Consider the following 21,356-nt stretch of genomic DNA (forward strand, 5'->3'; position numbering starts at 1 on the left):
AGGGGCGATCCCGCTGGTGTGTGAGTAGTGTGCGACCCCACCCCCAATTGTAATGTTAAAGCTCCCTCGAGCAGTTGGCTGACGAGCCTGGGACCCCACACCTGCGCGCCTGAGTGGTACTAAACCTGGCAATATTTGGCAGCCTCCGGCAACCCCAGAACACGGCCTAATCCCTGCTGATGAGGGGTAAATACCCCGAAAAACGTGTCCAGGGATGGCGAAGATAGCAGAGAATCGAGAGAAGATGCATCGCGGAACACAAACTACACTTACCACAGTCCTTAGGGGCGATCCCGCTGGTGTGTGAGTAGTGTGCGACCCCACCCCCAATTGTAATGTTAAAGCTCCCTCGAGCAGTTGGCTGACAAGCCTGGGACCCCGCACCTGCGCGCCTGAGTGGTACTAAACCTGGCAATATTTGGCAGCCACCGGCAACCCCAGAACACGGCCTAATCCCTGCTGATGAGGGGTAAATACCCCGAAACACGTGTCCAGGGATGGCGAAGATAGCAGAGAATCGAAAGAAGATGCATCTCGGAACACGAACTACACTTACCACAGTCCTTAGGGGCGATCCCGCTGGTGTGTGAGTAGTGTGCGACCCCACCCCCAATTGTAATGTTAAAGCTCCCTCGAGCAGTTGGCTGACGAGCCTGGGACCCCGCACCTGCGCGCCTGAGTGGTACTAAACCTGGCAATATTTGGCAGCCACCGGCAACCCCAGAACACGACCTAATCCGTGCTGATGAGGGGTAAATACCCCGAAACACATGTCCAGGGAGGGCGAAGATAGCAGAGAATCGAGAGAAGATGCATCGCGGAACACGAACTACACTTACCACAGTCCTTAGGGGCGATCCCGCTGGTGTGTGAGTAGTGTGCGACCCCACCCCCAATTGTAATGTTAAAGCTCCCTCGAGCAGTTGGCTGACAAGCCTGGGACCCCGCACCTGCGCGTCTGAGTGGTACTAAACCTGGCAATATTTGGCAGCCACCGGCAACCCCAGAACACGGCCTAATCCCTGCTGATGAGGGGTAAATACCCCGAAACACGTGTCCAGGGATGGCGAAGATAGCAGAGAATCGAAAGAAGATGCATCGCGGAACACGAACTACACTTACCACAGTCCTTAGGGGCGATCCCGCTGGTGTGTGAGTAGTGTGCGACCCCACCCCCAATTGTAATGTTAAAGCTCCCTCGAGCAGTTGGCTGACGAGCCTGGGACCCCGCACCTGCGCGCCTGAGTGGTACTAAACCTGGCAATATTTGGCAGCCACCGGCAACCCCAGAACACGGCCTAATCCGTGCTGATGAGGGGTAAATACCCCGAAACACATGTCCAGGGAGGGCGAAGATAGCAGAGAATCGAAAGAAGATGCATTGCGGAACACAAACTACACTTACCACAGTCCTTAGGGGCGATCCCGCAGGTATGTGAGTAGTGTGCGACCCCACCCCCAATTGTAATGTTAAAGCTCCCTCGAGCAGTTGGCTGACGAGCCTGGGACCCCACACCTGTGCGCCTGAGTGGTACTAAACCTGGCAATATTTGGCAGCCACCGGCAACCCCAGAACACGGCCTAATCCCTGCTGATGAGGGGTAAATACCCCGAAACACGTGTCCAGGGATGGCAATGATAGCAGAGAATCGAAAGAAGATGCATCGCGGAACACGAACTACACTTACCACAGTCCTTAGGGGTGATCCCGCTGGTGTGTGAGTAGTGTGCAACCCCACCCCCAATTGTAATGTTAAAGCTCCCTTGAGCAGTTGGCTGACGAGCCTGGGACCCCGCCCTGCGGGTCTGAGTGGTACTAAACCTGGCAATATTTGGCAGCCACCGGCAACCCCAGAACACGGCCTAATCCCTGCTGATGAGGGGTAAATACCCCGAAACACGTGTCCAGGGATGGCGAAGATAGCAGAGAATCGAAAGAAGATGCATCGCGGAACACGAACTACACTTACCACAGTCCTTAGGGGCGATCCCGCTGGTGTGTGAGTAGTGTGCGACCCCACCCCCAATTGTAATGTTAAAGCTCCCTCGAGCAGTTGGCTGACGAGCCTGAGACCCCGCACCTGCGCGCCTGAGTGGTCCTAAACCTGGCAATATTTGGCAGCCACCGGAAACCCCAGAACACGGCCTAATCCCTGCTGATGAGGGGTAAATACCCCGACACACGTGTCCAGGGATGGCGAAGATAGCAGAGAATCGAAAGAATATGCATCGCGGAACACAAACTACACTTACCACAGTCCTTAGGGGCGATCCCGCGGGTGTGTGAGTAGTGTGCGACCCCACCCCCAATTGTAATGTTAAAGCTCCCTCGAGCAGTTGGCTGACGAGCCTGGGACCCCGCACCTGCGCGCCTGAGTGGTACTAAAACTTGCAATATTTGGCAGCCAGCGGCAACCCCAGAACACGGCCTAATCCCTGCTGATGAGGGGTAAATACCTCGAAACACGTGTCCAGGGATGGCGAAGATAGCAGAGAATCGAAAGAAGATGCATCACGGAACACGAACTACACTTATCACAGTCCTTAGGGGTGATCCCGCTGGTGTGTGAGTAGTGTGCGACCCCACCCCCAATTGTAATGTTAAAGCTCCCTCGAGCAGTTGTCTGATGAGCCTGGGACCCCGCACCTGCGCGCCTGAGTGGTACTAAACCTGGCAATATTTGGCAGCCACCGGCAACCCCAGAACACGGCCTAATCCGTGCTGATGAGGGGTAAATACCCCGAAACACATGTCCAGGGAGGGCGAAGATAGCAGAGAATCGAAAGAAGATGCATCGCGGAACACAAACTACACTTACCACAGTCCTTAGGGGCGATCCCGCAGGTATGTGAGTAGTGTGCGACCCCACCCCCAATTGTAATGTTAAAGCTCCCTCGAGCAGTTGGCTGACGAGCCTGGGACCCCACACCTGTGCGCCTGAGTGGTACTAAACCTGGCAATATTTGGCAGCCACTGGCAACCCCAGAACACGGCCTAATCCCTGCTGATGAGGGGTAAATACCCCGAAACACGTGTCCAGGGATGGCGAAGATAGCAGAGAATCGAAAGAAGATGCATCGCGGAACACGAACTACACTTACCACAGTCCTTAGGGGCGATCCCGCTGGTGTGTGAGTAGTGTGCGACCCCACCCCCAATTGTAATGTTAAAGCTCCCTCGAGCAGTTGGCTGACGAGCCTGAGACCCCGCACCTGCGCGCCTGAGTGGTACTAAACCTGGCAATATTTGGCAGCCACCGGAAACCCCAGAACACGGCCTAATCCCTGCTGATGAGGGGTAAATACCCCGACACACGTGTCCAGGGATGGCGAAGATAGCAGAGAATCGAAAGAATATGCATCGCGGAACACAAACTACACTTACCACAGTCCTTAGGGGCGATCCCGCGGGTGTGTGAGTAGTGTGCGACCCCACCCCCAATTGTAATGTTAAAGCTCCCTCGAGCAGTTGGCTGACGAGCCTGGGACCCCGCACCTGCGCGCCTGAGTGGTACTAAAACTTGCAATATTTGGCAGCCAGCGGCAACCCCAGAACACGGCCTAATCCCTGCTGATGAGGGGTAAATACCTCGAAACACGTGTCCAGGGATGGCGAAGATAGCAGAGAATCGAAAGAAGATGCATCACGGAACACGAACTACACTTATCACAGTCCTTAGGGGTGATCCCGCTGGTGTGTGAGTAGTGTGCGACCCCACCCCCAATTGTAATGTTAAAGCTCCCTCGAGCAGTTGTCTGATGAGCCTGGGACCCCGCACCTGCGCGCCTGAGTGGTACTAAACCTGGCAATATTTGGCAGCCACCGGCAACCCCAGAACACGGCCTAATCCTTGCTGATGAGGGGTAAATACCCCGAAACACGTGTCCAGGAATGGCGAAGATAGCAGAGAATCGAAAGAAGATGCATTGCGAAACACGAACTACACTTACCACAGTCCTTATGGTGATCCCGCTGGTGTGTGAGTAGTGTATGACCCCACCCCCAATTGTAATGTTAAAGCTCCCTCGAGCAGTTGGCTGACGAGCCTGGGACCCCGCACCTGCGCGCCTGAGTGGTACTAAACCTGGCAATATTTGGCAGCCACCGGCAACCCCAGAACATGGCCTAATCCCTGCTGATGAGGAGTAAATACCCCGAAACACGTGTCCAGGGAGGGCGAAGATAGCAGAGAATCGAAAGAAGATGCATCGCGGAACACGAACTACACTTACCACAGTCCTTAGGGGCGATCCCGCTGGTATGTGAGAAGTGTGCGACCCCACCCCCAATTGTAATGTTAAAGCTCCCTTGAGCAGTTGGCTGACGAGCCTGGGACCCCACACCTGCGCGCCTGAGTGGTACTAAACCTGGCAATATTTGGCAGCCACCGGCAACCCCAGAACACGGCCTAATCCCTGCTGATGAGGGGTAAATACCCCGAAACACGTGTCCAGGGATGGCAATGATAGCAGAGAATCGAAAGAAGATGCATCGCGGAACACGAACTACACTTACCACAGTCCTTAGGGGCGATCCCGCTGGTGTGTGAGTAGTGTGCAACCCCACCCCCAATTGTAATGTTAAAGCTCCCTTGAGCAGTTGGCTGACGAGCCTGGGACCCCGCACCTGCGCGTCTGAGTGGTACTAAACCTGGCAATATTTGGCAGCCACCGGCAACCCCATAACACGGCCTAATGCCTGCTGATGAGGGGTAAATACCCCGAAACACGTTTCCAGGGATGGCGAAGATAGCAGAGAATCGAAAGAAGATGCATCGCGGAACACGAACTACACTTACCACAGCCCTTAGGGGCGATCCCGCGGGTGTGTGAGTAGTGTGCGACCCCACCCCCAATTGTAATGTTAAAGCTCCCTCGAGCAGTTGGCTGACGAGCCTGGGACCCCGCACCTGCGCGTCTGAGTGGTACTAAACCTGGCAATATTTGGCAGCCACCGGCAACCCCAGAACACGGCCTAATCCCTGCTGATGAGGGGTAAAGATCCCGAAACACGTGTCCAGGGATGGTGAAGATAGCAGAGAATCGAAAGAAGATGCATCGCGGAACACGAACTACACTTACCACAGTCCTTAGGGGCGATCCCGCTGGTGTGTGAGTAGTGTGCGACCCCACCCCCAATTGTAATGTTAAATTTCCCTCGAGCAGTTGTCTGACGAACCTGGGACCCCGCACCTGCGCGCCTGAGTGGTACTAAACCTGGCAATATTTGGCAGCCACCAGCAACCCCAGAACACGGCCTAATCCCTGCTGATGAGGGGTAAATACCCCGAAACACGTGTCCAGGGATGGCGAAGATAGCAGAGAATCGAAAGAAGATGCATCGCGGAACACGAACTACATTTACCACAGTCCTTATGGTGATCCCGCTGGTGTGTGAGTAGTGTGCGACCCCACCCCCAATTGTAATGTTAAAGCTCCCTCGAGCTGTTGGCTGACGAGCCTGGGACCCCGCACCTGCGCGCCTGAGTGGTACTAAACCTGGCAATATTTGGCAGCCACCGGCAACCCCAGAACATGGCCTAATCCCTGCTGATGAGGAGTAAATACCCCGAAACACGTGTCCAGGGATGGCGAAGATAGCAGAGAATCGAAAGAAGATGCATCGCGGAACACAAACTACACTTCCCACAGTCCTTAGGGGCGATCCCGCTGGTGTGTGAGTAGTGTGCGACCCCACCCCCAATTGTAATGTTAAAGCTCCCTCGAGCAGTTGGCTGACGAGCCTGGGACCCCGCACCTGCGCGCCTGAGTGGTACTAAACCTGGCAATATTTGGCAGCCACTGGCAACCCCAGAACACGGCCTAATCCCTGCTGATGAGAGGTAAATACCCCGAAACACGTTTTCAGGGATGGCGAAGATAGCAGAGAATCGAAAGAAGATACATCGCGGAACACAAACTACACTTACCTCAGTCCTTAGGGGCAATCCCGCTGGTGTGTTAGTAGTGTGCGACCCCACCCCCAATTGTAATGTTAAAGCTCCCTCGAGCAGTTGGCTGACGAGCCTGGGACCCCGCACCTGCACGCCTGAGTGGTACTAAACCTGGCAATATTTGGCAGCCACCGGCAACCCCAGAACACGGCCTAATCCCTGCTGATGAGGGATAAATACCCCGAAACACGTGTCCAGGGATGGTGAAGATAGCAGAGAATCGAAAGAAGATGCATCGCGGAACACGAACTACACTTACCACAGTCCTTAGGGGCGATCCCGCTGGTGTGTGAGTAATGTGCGACCCCACCCCCAAAATGTAATGTTAAAGCTCCCTCGAGCAGTTGTCTGACGAGCCTGGGACCCCGCACCTGCGCGCCTGAGTGGTACTAAACCTGGCAATATTTGGCAGCCACCGGCAACCCCAGAACACGGCCTAATCCCTGCTGATGAGGGGTAAATACCCCGAAACACGTGTCCAGGGATGGCGAAGATAGCAGAGAATGGAAAGAAGATGCATCGCGGAAAACGAACTACACTTACCACAGTCCTTATGGTGATCCCGCTGGTGTGTGAGTAGTGTGCGACCCCACCCCCAATTGTAATGTTAAAGCTCCCTCGAGCATGACTCCATTTTAGTTCCCAGGTTCTTTCACCGTAACTTATGAGTTGTCGGAGAATTTGCTGAACTTTTAGAAGGTGGTTTGGAGTATGCGTAGATGCACCAGCAATGATGTTGAGGATTTGTAGCAAGAGGCATCTTTTCAGCCGAAAGGTTGTGGGGCGTTTTCGAGCTCGCCCGGCACCACTTTTTTCATAACCTCTCTCCTTGTCATCTTGCAGTTCAGAATGTACACGGTGAAAGCAGTCAACCCTCCACCTGAACATGGTTTGTGGAGCCTTCATTTGGATGCCTGAGAGATGTGAGTGGTTAGTAATCACCAGTCATCCTCTGGTCATCCTCTGGTGTGAGCTGTTAGTTTGAAGATCATAGCAAGTTTAATTTAAAATCACATTATTTTTTGTGACCTCTGCTGTCTTTAATTGCTACATTGGAACGATGGTCCAAGATATCAGATTTGTTGTGGTTGTAACGTGCCCTCATTCCCTGTACCTGCTGTTTACTATTGATGTTCAGAGTCGAGTTAGACAGCCTGACAAATTATGTGTTTATAATCTACATCATAAAGTCTGCACAGGGATGAGATCTCTCACTTGTACCCATATTGCGTAAGAAAGCAAGCACAGTCCTATTATGTACCTCCTGAGTGGTAAGTCTGATTATGTAATGCCGCCACTGAGCTCCGAGACGAACATAGAGAGAATTGTTAGGAATGTAACATTTATTGTCAAATCCATTTGTTTGTGACTATGACCCTATTTGCTGAAAATGGGGTACTGAAACCTGACTCACCCCAACTGCTGTTGTACACTGTTAGAGACTACATATGAAACAAATAGTTGTTCTTGTGTATCACAACAAACAGCCAGCTAGATTCCTTTTCACGTGCCAATGTTTCCTTATGTGAATGTTTTCAGAACACTGGGCAAAAAGCCGCTTTTTCTGATCGTAGATTTTGTTGATTATTTTCAGAGAGTTGAAGACTATTAAAAGATAATGTTTGTGATTCAACTTCTATGTTATGATAAATGTAATCTTGTTTCCAAGGAGATACTGGTCTGCCCTATTGTTTTGGTGTCTTATTGGAGGTCAGGCAATGAATATTCCAAGTGGCAGGGGCAGGCAGCCTTGGGGACGGGGCCATTTGCCCATTGGTGTCTACTGTCCCAGGACCATCTGACTATTGCTGTGCAAAATGTGTCAAGTACAACCCTTCCTTAGCCAGACAGAATCTGGCACTTGAACGATAAGTGGGTCAGCAACTTCCACTTTTATACAGAAAGTATGTGGATGTGGATTCTGAGTCTGCCTTTGCAGAGCCAGTTTGGGTTGCTTCCTTTTTCAGGTGTTCTTTACCGGTTGTCCTCCAGCTTCTCCCTTTGTGTGGAGTGATGCACTTCACAGCAGAGTCATCTCCAGGAGGTTAAAGCACTGACATAAGAGCCACAAAGAGGTGTGTGAAGTCGGCACATGACTTCCACAGCCACACTTGATAGTGACCAGGAAGAGAACAAAGGGCGGCTCCCTCTAAAGGACCCTTCACAGCCAGACATGAAAACTGCAGCCCCATACCTCACCCCCTCCCGTCCACCAAACAGCAATGTCAGAAAGACTAATCAGCAGAACTCCAGTATCGGCAAGGACATCATCAGATTGCTCAGGGGAAGCTTCTCTCCGGTTTCCCTACTTCTGTGTTTGGGTTCCCTTTCTCCCAGGAGCGTAGCTTCCAGTGGAGCAAACGGTGCAAAGCACTGTGGCCCAGTGTGCGATGCACTGGCAGAGTTATTTGTGATGCGTTTAAATTCTATTAAATGCCTTCCCAGGTGACTTCAGTGTTAACTTTTAGCATTAAGGGGGAGGGGTTGAAAGGGGTTGACTGGAGGGGGGGCTACCAACCCCCACAGTAAGGCAAGCATAAACTCCCTGACTTGCTGTCTGATCTGAGGCCATCACAGCTTAATGATGAAAGCATGTACCGACATGGAGGGGCACCCTAAGTGAAAAACAATTACAATATTGTAACAATTATGCAAATGCAGTGCAAACTGTGCTGCTAATAGTCACAGTCTTCGGTTTCCAAGTTGGGGCTCTGATTTATCAGTGTTGAGTGTCATGTAGAGACTATGGAAACACCCAGAGCTCACCAAGCACCCCTTGGATATGTTCTGTTAGGGGACTTTGCCCTGTCAAGCAACAGCAACATTCTGGAGGCCAGAAGCAAACTAATGGGCTCTCCTCCCGCACCCTCATATGCAATTTAGGCATGTATGTTTTCAGACCTCGATTTCACTGCCTCCTGATGAGTAACCGTCTCTGAGGCCCTGTGCATGGTCCCTTTGGCACCAATGAAGATCACCTGTCAGTGCTAGGAGGAAGTGTAGGAGAGTAGCCACAAATCAATAAACTAATGCTGAATATTCCCCTCCTGGCTCCTAGAGAGCGCAGCTCCGGGAGTCAGCCCATTACAAGGACCCTGGACATCCGAGATGTAGCGACAAAGGTTTGTAATCCAGAACACTTCTCAAGGCAAGCATTGTCAATCAATGCAGGTGGAACATAGACCGCACCATAACCCAGCATGACCTAGGCTCACTCCACTGAGTCCACAGTTCAGCAATAATCTGATACTGAACCTTGAAGGTGCATCGACTCCACAAATCAGGAAGGCTTACACCCCTCTCCAATGGACAGGAGCAGTAGACATGGTTGAGTGCAGTCCCCTCCCTGTCCTTGTACACTGTTACCTCACAGGGTTCCTTCTTCTCTGCCCGGTTAGTGCCATATGGATATCTAGAGATACATACACACATAAAGACTTACAGCGGAAATGTATTAACTGTGATCTCATGTCACTTCCTGGCAGCATATTCATCTCTGCTTAAAAAGTCCTGGGTTCCAGACACGATTCACGCACCACTGTGGCTCGCATTTTCAACGTGAGTGGCATGATATCTATGTTCATTGAAGGGGCATGTAAGGATTATGTTCTGAAATTCAAGCAGTGGAACTCCAGTATCTTTATATATCATCTATTGAATGGTTTGTGCTTTTTATTATTTGCTACCACTGACTGGTTTTACCGTGATTTGACTCCCCAAGTACGCACCCACGTTTGGAGACTGTTGACCAATGTCAGAGCCCAGGCTTTGACATTGCATCTTGTGTAAGTGTACATTATATGTCTCCAACCCAGCGTAAAGCAATTATTTGGTCTTTTGTGGGGCAGGGGGATGATGTCCCTTCCTACACCTCTCCCTGATGCTCTACAACCCCCTCCCAACCTCCCTAACCCACTTTTTCAGCTCATTTACCTTTGTAGTGCATTTTGTAGTACTGCAAAACGTGCTGCACAATGTAGGACCTGATTCCCATGCTGCACTTTGTGAATCAGGCCCATCAGTGGGTAATACTAGTTTTGTTTTTCTTTTCTACTTCAAGACGTTTCACAACACATCGTTTAAAATTGACAGAGGCAATCAAACCAAAGACAGTAACAGGACCCTGAAACAGTAAATAAAGAAGTAGTGGAGAAACTTCAACACCTCTCCATGAGTCACGTAACACCTGCTACTGAAAATAGTTCTTCTTATGAGAACCTCTCCCTTGTGCAAAAGTTCTGAAATTGTTCATTGCACTAGTAACTGCTAAAAAATGTGCAAAGCTGCAGGACTTCCGTCAGCAAACCATATGGATTCTTAAGGAAAAAACACATTTGATAGAAATGCAAAGGTGCTCACTCTGGAATTGTCCTCTGTAAAATCAAATCAGGTGCAAAGTGTATTTAAGCGAGACAAATCAGATACTTTGTAGAGAAAAAGCATACAGAACATTTTTTACAAACAGTGCTTCCACAATGCCAGAGCACCCGCCTTGTTTCAAATCTCCAACTGTAGAAAATGACATTAGCAAAATAAAATATGTGCCTTGCCTCCCTGCCATAGCCATCGCAATCGCTCTGGCATATGCTGCCCACAATAAAAAGTATATCTAATATTTTACATACTGTGGCAAAAAGAGGGTCAGAAGATATTGCAGAGTAAAAGATGATGTACTGAGTAGTTGTACTCTTGAGGTATTTGAGTCTATCAAAGCTACCTCCTGTGTGAGTGTACAAAGCTGTGAACTTTGAAGGTTTCATATATTTGTATCCAACTACTGGTAGCCTCACAAGATTTGCGTTACATTTAGGGGCAGTGGCATCAATAATAGCACTCAAAAACCAGTCCTGAGTTCAATACCATCACCTGAAACTACAGGACCAAGATATTTCACTTTTGGTTGGCAAAACTTCATATGTCATCATGTTCTTCCATAGAAGCCGCAGAAATTAATACAAGATGGTACATAATCCTTTGGGAAACAGATGTAGTTGAGGCCAATCCAAATGGCATTTTACAGTATGGTTATGTGGCTATGTGTGGAATGCAAGCCATAAAATGACTGGACTGTGGATCTAACATCACTTGGTGATATGCAGAAACGAAAACTAGCTTACTAAACCATTTTGCATGAGAAATCAAAGCCAACAAATCTGATATCTTGGGAAGCAGATGAGAATCTAGCCAAATGCCTCTATTAAGACTTTTGAGATCAATACCCACCCTAAGATCTGGATTCCACTTATTAGCCACAACAAAAGGTGATAAGCACAAACAGTTCTTCTCCTTCAATAACAGCAATTTCTGTCAAGTGTTTATAAATAGAAAACCCTTCAAGGCCCAAAGAATAATGCAATAAGAATGTTTTCCTCTCAGCTCTGAATCTGGCTGCACACAGGTACATCTGAAAGGCATCATTCCAATGTTTCCATTTGATGGGTGGCTCACCTGGACATACTGAAAATGGTGGCAGTGATTGTACAGACTGCAGTCTGAAATAAACAAGCAAGGAAACGCGTCAACAAACTACTGACTTACAACAGACTGTGTGCTATATCACTTTTATGAACCTATATCAGATGGTGTGTGAAAGGCTGCTAATGTCGGATCCTGTGTGACCACAGTGGGCTAATCACTGATACTTAATATTTACCCAATGCAGTCATTGATATCTTAGAAACAAAGTGTGCATATCACTGTTTCAAATTTAAGTCCAAATAGCACATTGATGTGTTGGAAATGGTATGTATGTATTACTAATGATGAATACTTCATCATCAAGTCTATGATATGCAGGCAATGTAGTGTGCATATCACTGATCGCATTTTGAGATATATTGAAAGAGCTTCCAAGCAAAAATGGGAGCCACAAGTAGAATCTCCAATAAATGTTTGTGAACCTTACTTCCCAAAGTAAAATGGCTGCTACTTGTAGTTCATACATTACAAGTGTGTGTTGGTCAGTTGCATTTGTGCTCCCTTCCCAAAATTGCAGAGCTCAAAAGACGTGATACAAAAGTGCCTTGAAAATGTCAGAATGTGAACACATGTGAGGCCTCTGCGAGCTTCACTTTGGTGTAAAACATCCAAAAAGCTGCACAACCAAAACAAGCCGGAAGTGTCTCCTGGACTTACAATTCACTGACACTTTACTGTCTTGAAGCACATCAAAATGTTAGGATGTTCACTGGGGTAGATCAGCAGACATCTTTATACCTCAACGCAAGTTTGCTAATGTTGGCAGCTCAACACATTGCCATCAAAATAATGCAGCAATTTCATACCACTAAGAGGTATGTCTTCATAAACTGTGTTTTATATCTACATCATACAGGGCTGCCACAGGACAACTGCAGCTTCTCCTCTTCCCTTAACTCCAACCGCTGCCTCTTGAACAGTAACATTGTAAGGCATTACATCAGTAACATTCTAAGGCATTACATCATGAAAATTCTTTAATATGTAAGTGCTGATTATTATTACCATGACAGGGTTTTGCAATTCATAGTCAGGGTGTAGCTATAATTGGTGCAACAAGGACAATGTCACCAGGGCCCAGAGCTCTGAGAGGCCATGTTCAGTAGTAAAAATTGTGAAACCTATTCCCTCTCCAATCTCGCCACCTTGCCCCAGATACTTGAAGCCCGGCCTTGCAGCACCTGTTCCTCAAGACCATCTCTCTTCCTGCTCCCCTTGGTCCAACACTATCGTGACCCCTCCGAGACAAATACTCTCCATCCTTCCCAACCCAAACAGAGACCCCTCATGCAATCTGAGATGCAGCATTCCTGACAACCTCACTAGGGTGAACATCACCCAGACATCTTCCCCCTTGAATCCGCCTCTGTTGCAGGGATTCTGCTGCTACACAGAACTGTGCATAGAGACTTGGAACCTCAGTGAATTAGGGTGTGCCAAAACTCACCTTAGTACCCAAAATCCCCTACCAGACTAGCAATCAGTGTTTCATTGGTTCTTACAAACTCCCATTGTTTAGACAACCCAGAACATGGACTTAGAACACCTCAGGTAACGTGGAACACATGAACACTCTTTCGTTATACAACCATATCAATCCAGAACGAGGAGTAAATGAGGACACGTGCACATTTGAAATGTTTATTTTCTAATGCAGTGTTCTCAAGCGCAGTATCTTAGCTAATACAAGCAAACATATTATAAGAAACAAAGTAATCAGCATAGTTACTAGTCCATAGAATACAAAGGGAGAAAGCATTTTAAAATGCTAGAGGGAAGAAGGCTAAATAGCACCTAAATCTTACCCTCCCTTGCTAGTATATTATATTATATTTAAGAAGTTCTCTTTGGGTTTTAGCAGGGCGACCCCATACCTTTGATCCTATTGGTAAGGGATCACATCATCTTCCACCATCTCTCTGCATGCAAAGCATCATCAAGTGTGTGTGTATTCTCTGTGCAGTGCAATATAAAACGCGCCTAAAGAGAAAGTTGGCCGCAGCTGCATGTATGTTATATCTAGAACGTGCGAAGATCAGACCTCACAACAACCCCTGTGTTGAAATACCCTTGAAGGCCTCAGCACTCACTGTACAGACATAGCTTACAAAGCAAAGCTGATACAATAGCAAAACATATTATTCTCGTGTGAAGCAAAACATTCTACTAGGCTCAAAGCTTTAATGACAATATGCGCCGTGTGCAGAAGCAGCAGAAAGGTAAAATGGCGTTTAAACTCCTAATAAGCTCATGCTAACTTAAAAAGTAGGAAGGCAAGGCATATCTATATGACACCCTCCCTTGATCCGAGCACGAATAAGATAAGATAAGATAAGATAAGGGGCACATTTTGAAATGCAGAGTTCAAGAACAATAGTCAGCTCAAATTTGCGTAAGTGAAAAAAGTAAAAAAATGTCACCCAAAAAACAAAAATCTCATAAGCAAGAAAGTTTAGTCACTGGCTTGGGCAGAGAATATTGTCACATGCCAGAAAAAATCATAATAAAAAAAAAATGTTCAATGTCCAATTAATGGCGATGAAATACTTCATCCTAACATTGAATATGCAAAATAAGCATCAGCAGCTTCCAATAGGAAGTCACTGTTCTCATCCGAAAATAGTTCAGCCATCCAATTTAATAGTGGGAAAGAACATACATGCTCTTCAATTACCGGAGCCTCTATCACCATCAGAGGGCAACTCGGCGGGTTCTCAATGAAGCTGCGTGCCAAGCAATCTTGCGCCGCTGTGAATATATTCCAACGACCCAGCATTCCATGCATCGCTGCAAAGGCCATAATCCCTCCTTCAGAACAAAGCAATTCATGAGCAACTAAGGGGCTCATGAGCTGGGTATAATCCACATCAGGAGACACCGTATTGCAGAGACACAAATCCAGGGACCAATCGAAATCGCAGCTCAGGCAATGAAAGACAGGCTGGACACATGTAAAATAAGAAAATCAAAACGATAATCCATAAGCTGCACTTAAGGTGGTGAGTGGCAAAGCTCCATAGTATTCAAGCATTCTGTTGCGAAACAGTGCCAGTCGTGACAGCTCGTCTTGAAACACAGGATGTGCATCCATTTTGTTTTTTTTTTGTTTTAAAAAAAAAAAAAAATTATTGACAGATTTTTCCCATATTTTTACATACATACAGGGCACGACAATAGCATTTACCTTACAAATATCTAGGCATATTGACAAAAAAGAAAAAGAAAAGAAAAAGGAAAAGATACAGAGAAAAGATACAATATTTTGTATTCTCAATGCATATCAAACAATATTCACATTTCATATCCGAATCCTCCTAAACCAATAAATACTTTAATCACATATTTCAATCCAACCTCTCTTCCTTCCACCGGATAATAGGTCCCCAGATCTGCCTACCAGTTTTCCTACCCTTTTTCCCCTTTCTTGCGTAAATCTCTATCTCCAAATTATAAATTGAAAGCAATTTAGCCAGCCATTGGTAATATGATGGTGCTTTAGGGTCCAACCATGCCGATGCAATAGTGAGTCTTAGTACTGCCATAGCCATAAACAAAAGATATTCCCATCGCTCACCTGCCCTGAAGTTACTCTGTTGCTGTTCATTTCCTTCTTCTTTTACCCCCAAGAGAATAATTGACGCTGTGAGAGTCACATCTATTGCTATGCTTTGAAAAAAACCCTCAATATTTTTTATCAATGGCTGCAAATGAGGGCATGTTGCCAAAATATGTGCTAAGTCTGCTTCAGAGTCCCCACATCTGAAGCAATTAGTTCCAGTTATGCCACCCCATTGAGCTATTTTGGCAGGCGTATGGTATAAGTGATATAATGTTTTGTAATGTTGTGCCTGTAAGGACGCCGAGCATAACAATGTATATCCCATTTCTAAGGAGATGTCAAATGTTTCCTCACTAATATTCAAGCTATGTTTCCACTTACTTGCCCATTTCTCTATGTCATCCTCCCTTGAGGCCAGCAATTCTGCATAAAATCTCTTAATGGTGCAATCCTCCCCAGCTTGTATCACTTCCATGATTACATTTTTGTTGAACCCTAATGGACCACCCTTCTTATTATATAAAAAACTCCTAATTTGTAAATACTTAAAAAATTGTCTTTTATCTAGTGCAAATTTAGTTTGTAATTCAGAGAACTGGTAAACTCCCTGCTGCCCCAAGATGTCTCCAACCTTTCTGAGCCCTTTTCTTTCCCATTCTCCCAATATAGTCCCCGAAGTGATTTCCTCGGATAGATTCGGATTTCCTTTCAATCTTGTATATACATTATATCGCCCTAACCCAAACTTTTTCGTAAAAGCTTTCCATACAGTATATGCGGCAATGAGTGTCTTAAACCGTGTCCTTTTGTAATAACTGGGTTCAGTGAACTTCAAAAAAACATTTTCTGCTTCTGGCCCTAATAACAAACCAAATATTGCCAATGAGCCTAACTCATTCCCTCCTTCATCTTCTCCCCCACCCACCAGACCCACCATATTCTGTAGAACTGCTGCCCAATAATAAAACCTTATATCTGGCAGTGCCCACCCACCCCTTTCCCTCGGTAACACCATGAACCTAAATGCTCTCCTAGTTTTTCCCTTTGCCCATATAAACCTATTAATCATATTTTCTATCTTCTTAAATAAATTATTCTCAAATAATAAAGGGATCGCTCTAAACAAATATAAAAACTTTGGCAAGACCAGCATTTTTATCACATTAGTCCGCCCCAAAATTGTTAAATGCAAATTGTCTATTCTATCTAAATCCTTTTGAACTTTCTTTATTAAAGGAGTTATGTTTATTTCCACTAAGTTATCTAACTCAGCCGATATGCTCACCCCCAAATATGTTCCAGATTTAATTACTCGGCCATCTATACAGGGGGTGTGGTGGTTCTTAATAATCTGCGTCTTAGCAGTATTAAGTTTGTAACCCGAGATTATTCCAAACTTCAGGGCTTCAGCTTCTACTTGAGGAATAGCCTCCGTTGGGTCTGGTGTAATAACTGCAACATCGTCGGCATATGCCAATATTTTACAGTGTCCCATCCGGGTAAATAATGGTTTTATTAAAGGACTCGCTTCTATTCCTCTAATTAATGGGTCCATATACATTGCGAATAGCAATGGGGAGCAAGGACAACCCTGCCTTGTACCTCTCATTATCGCCAATTGAGTAGTAACCCCCGCATTCACCCTAACCGAGGCCATGGGATTTAGATATAGCGCTTGAACTGCCTTAATAAAGCCCTTTTTGACTCCTGCCCTTTCCAATGTATACCACAGATAGCCCCAGGAGACCCGATCAAATGCTTTTTCTGCATCTAATAACATAATTGCTATCGGATCCCCTGAGACTGCTGCGGCATCGAGCAATGTAATCACTTTACGCGTATGATGGGTAGTACCCCTCCCTGGTATGAAGCCGTGTTGATTTTTGCTCACCACCCTATCTATTATCCTAGCGTATCTTATCGCCAATACCTTAGAAAAGATTTTTGTGTCCGTATTCATTAGCGTGATAGGCCTGTATGAGCCAGGTTCTTCTGGTGGTTTCCCTTTTTTTAAAATTATAACTATCTCGGCACCTCCCCAGGTCTTTGGTATTGAATCCCCTTTTTGTGCCTTTATCATTGTCCTAAGCATATCTATTTTTAAAACCTCCCAGAATATCTTATAGAACTCTATTGGGATCGTGTCCGGGCCAGCTGCTTTTCCAGATGGTAGATTTAATATAGCATTTTTTATTTCTTCCTCCACAAAAATCTCCTCTAACCCATCCGCTTCCTCATCCGAGAATCTTACCACCGGGATATCTTGTAAATAATCCCTGATTTTCCCCAAATCAGTCCTTATAGGCTCCTCGTATAGCTCTTCATAAAAGGATCTAAAAACTTCCCTGATTTTCTCAGTCTCTGTATGTATTGTGCCAGAGGAGTCCTTGATCTCCCTTACATTACATAGTGCTTCTTGCTGTCTTGTGCGGACTGCTAAAGTTCTTCCTACTGTCTCACTAAACTCGTGACATTTTTCTCTTTTACTAATATAACGTTTTGCAGCTTTTCTAGCGATGTCACCTTCAGCTTCACCTTTCACTTTTAACAATTTCACATATGCATTTTCTACAGGGGTTCCACTCAAAATACATTCCTCTAAACCCTCCTCAGCCTTTAGTACTGCCTCGGCTATTTCCACATTTTTCATTTGTTCCTGCTTTCTCCTATACGAACTAAAACTTAAAGTCTCTCCCCGTACCCCCGACTTAAATGCGTCCCATATTATCCCCACAGAAGTACTATCCCTATTGTTCTCAAAGAATTCTTTAATCCATAACTTCATGTGCTCCACGTATTTATCTTCCGATAACAATGCTCTTTCAAAGGTCCATTGCCTTATCTGTTTGGTAGTTCTTAATTTTCTCACCGTAAGAGTTAGCGGATTATGATCGCTTAAAATTCGCGGTAGCCTATCTATCCTGGATTCTATTAGAACTTCATTTGAAACAAAAAAATAATCCAATCTCACGCATATTTTATGTGGGGCAGAGTAGTATGTATAGCCCTTATTCCCTGGCATTTTTTTCCCCCATACATCATATAAAACATTATTTATTACTAATTCTTGTAAAGCACGGCACATTAGTTTTTTTCTGCCACAATAATTGCCAAATGAGTCTAAACCCAAACCATCAGCACCATTAATATTCAAATCTCCTGCCATTATAATTCTCGGAGCCCAAGTAGCCAATTCCACATCCAGATATTGAAAAACCTCTGGGTCATCCTCAGTTGATCCATATACACTTATTAACGTTGTCCAGTCCCCATCAATCCTACATTCCACCATTGCCCATCTTCCCCATTGATCATGTGCCTTTTTCCTCACACAGATATTTTTATCTCTGGATAATATAGCAACCCCCCTTTTTTTTACATTTTGCTGTGAAGCTACCAAAACCTGAAAACCCAATTGCTTCAAAAGAAACTCTTGTGAACTCATGACATGCGTTTCCTGAATAAAAATAAAGTCTACATTTATTTGTCTCAATAACAGTGATACCTTAAGTCTTTTTTGGGCCTCATTTAGCCCACATACATTCCATGTTACGTATTTCGTTCCCATAAATGATTCTTTGTGTATCTAGTATGTACCCAGCTATACTTATATTCATACTCAAATTTTATCACTCTATATCTTTTTATCTTTCCACTTATGCTTCTCCTTCTTTGCAACCTACTGACTCTCATCTTATATCTTTTTTTATCTCCTTTTCCTCTCACTCCTGCCTCTACTTTCAGTAACAATTTTGTCTTTTTCTGCCTTTTCTGCCTTTTTTGCCTTGTCGTGCCCTGTCCCTCCCCACCCTCCCCCTCCCCTTGACTGCACCCCTCTCCCCCTCCCCCCCTACTGGCAAAGAGGTCAATAGTGACCTCTGTCTGACAGCCGATTCCCCCCAGAGGACCTCTCCGCTCCCACCCTCCCGAAGTATCATTTTATACATTTTATACAGTCTATACCATTAATAGTATTTACTCATACTGCTCCACCCTTATTGTTTTATTTTCCTCTTCTTGCATTTCATTGTTTCTTTTTTTGTGTAGCATATTCTGTTTGTCTTATGGCTAATGCTCTCTCATTTTGTGTCTTTCCATCTCTTTGTGCTTTCATTTCTTTTAAGTGATTCAAATACTCCTGTGCTACTATTTCTGAAAAAAAAAACTGAATTGGCCATTATGGCCAACTTTAAGGCGGCAAGGAAACATTAAATACACTTCACAACCCATACTCTGAAAAGGCGTTATTAGCTGCCTCATTCGCCACCTTCTCTCCACAGTCGTATGACAAAAATCTGGGCGGGTAAAAAATGTTATGTCCTTATATGAGCGCTTAGTCATAGGTTTTGCTTTTCTGATTATTTCCTCTCTTAATAGAAAATTCCCAATATATACTAAGATAGCCCTTGCTTTCGGGCTTGTAGTTTTCTTCTGCATTAAGGGAAACCTATGTGCGCGCTGCACCTCTTTATCCCAATCCCACTTATCAAGCTCTGGAAAAGCTCCCTTCAACAGTTCTACAGCGAAAGCCCGTATGTCCGATCCTTCCTTTTCTTCATCAACGCCCAAAATTCTTATATTATTCCGTCTCTGTCTGTTCTCGAAATCTTCGAGTTTCCAGAGGACATCAGCTGATGTTTTTTCCTGGTCATCCCTGAACTCCTGTAGCTTTACCAATTCTTCCTCAACTTTGCCTGTCCTCTCCTCGACTTCCGCAAGCCGCTCAGCCATTTCTGTATACAATTTGTCCACCTTACGTAGAGACCCCTGTATTTTTTTATTCGCCTGCTCAGCTCTTTGACTCTCCTGGCAAGCCTCTCCCTGGATCTGCTTTAAAGTTGAAAACAGGAGCTCAAAGTTTGCCGCATTACTATTTTCATGAATCTGTGGGCATAACTGCATCTGGGATTGTGATCTATTTGGTTGCTCGGAACCTCCATGTACACCTTCTTGATACATCTGTGAAGTGGGTGCATAGTCCAGTTTTTTCGCCACCCCGGACTGTATTACACTCCCTCTTTTCTTTGTTCTTCTATAGGTCCTTCCCTTAGCTCCCTTTTTTTCTCTACTCAGCTTAGACCCCAAATTTCTTTTTAGTATAGTATTATGCTCTTGAGTTGGCTCAGACTCTAAATCTGATGTATCTATCTGTGAGGTCTCTGAATCACCTTCCGTAGTGGTTGTTAGTGTATCTGCCTTATCAGAGGATAGATTATGGCTAGAAGTCATCTCCTCCGGCCCCTCAGAATCAGCCTCTTCCTTATCATCATCGTTCCCAGTAAAGAAACAGTCATCGCTAGGTGAGCCAGTAACTGCAGGGAGGGAGTCAGCATTTCCATCAATATGTTGTTTATCTATCCCCCCATTAGGACCTTGGGAGCTATCCCGTATATCCTCCGCAAGCATGTTAATAATATTGTCCTTACTAATCCCATCATTCCTCTTATACGCAAGTGAAGAGTTTTCATTTGCAGAGACAGAGTCAATCACAGAGTCAATCATTGGATCAATCATAGGTGTTGCTCCTTTATTCCTGCCAGGCTGCAGAGGGGTCCCTGATAGCTCATTTAAACTGGATCCCCCCTCTTGCTCCTTACCTCCCACCTCTGCCACAGCCGCTGATGGGGGTGCAGGCTCTACCTCTTGCCCATTAGCTGTCTCAAAGTGTGCATTATTTTTGCCCGTTTTGCTCATTTCACCCGTTCTTCCGCTAACAAAAATCGGGTGCTCTGTAGCCGTATCTGAGGGTGTATCTGGCAGTGTAATTGCGTCCCCCAAGCCTGTGCGGGTTTTTCCCATATACCCTTCCTTCAGGGTTGCTGGCATTGGTGACAACTCACTCTGCTCCGCACTCTCCGCACTCAGCTCCGCATTCTTAACCAAGCCATCCTCTTTCACCTCTCGTACACTTTCAAAACGGCCCAGCGCCTCATTCCGTTCGTTTCGCTCTTCCGCCAGACTCTGAGCAGCGATCCATTCAGAGGACTCCGTGCTCCCTCCTCCAATGATGTCTTCCGCTGACTTCATCCCGGGCTCTGAGTGGTCAGGCTCTGCTACAAACCTCCCCCCAGGCTGTTGTTCTGTAATCTCAATCAGTCCGTCGCCTCCGCCGCTCAAGCTGCTCACACCAGGTATGTCAGGGGCGCCCTCAGCTCTTAGTCCCGGAAAAGTTTGAAATAGTGTCTGCTGTCGAAGGGGGGCTTCCTTTGATGGTGCAGAGCCTGCTTCAAGATTCCTATTGGCGTCTCTTTTTTTTATTGCTTCTTTCTTTTTCTTCTTCTCTGTAGCTTTATCTTGCTTTCTTCTGTCTGCTACTGATATTCTCAGCTCCTCACGTTCTTTAAGAGCTTCCCTTCTTAACTGTG

This window comes from Lissotriton helveticus, chromosome 3_1 (genome assembly GCF_964261635.1).
Source record: "Lissotriton helveticus chromosome 3_1, aLisHel1.1, whole genome shotgun sequence".
NCBI lineage: Eukaryota > Metazoa > Chordata > Amphibia > Caudata > Salamandridae > Lissotriton > Lissotriton helveticus.